We start from the raw sequence: 594 nt of genomic DNA on the forward strand, positions 1-594 counted from the left end.
CTGGCCTCGTGGGGGAAGACCAGCCTTCCAAGACGTCGACATTCAACGGGGCCTCTTCGAGGAAGTGATAAGTACAGCCTCGGCCCTCGCGGTAATCAAACGAGGAGTAGTCTATCCAGGTACAACCCACGCGACGTGGCCTGATTAGAGCCGCGTAGCGGTTACCCTAGACAAGAACAAACATACTAGAATATAAATCTCACGAAACCCAATTAGAATTGATAGAAAAATATATAGTACACATTTCCACAGTCAGTAGCCATTCTCCATGGCATTAGCCTCGTCTACGAAGTAGTTACTACATCTTTACTTTTTCTTCGAAACAGTAGTAGTCTAGGGTAACTGAAATTCGTATGTAATTAATGGTCAAGGGTTAATATATGCTATCTAGCGGGTGACTAAAAATCTTCATAGTACTAATAAGTAAAGGAAATAAATCTCTACGTAGGGGCCTGAAGAAGTGTGCAGAGAGGGAGATAGAATATTACATTAAAATATAATATCCTTCAGATTTGGCCCTATCAGTAGTAGTACCAAGAGATACAAGAGATATAAATTGTATTACTCTGCCTAAGCACTGCGCAGGGGAATGCG

This window comes from Aspergillus brasiliensis, assembly GCF_001889945.1.
Source record: "Aspergillus brasiliensis CBS 101740 unplaced genomic scaffold ASPBRscaffold_61, whole genome shotgun sequence".
Classification (NCBI taxonomy): domain Eukaryota; kingdom Fungi; phylum Ascomycota; class Eurotiomycetes; order Eurotiales; family Aspergillaceae; genus Aspergillus; species Aspergillus brasiliensis.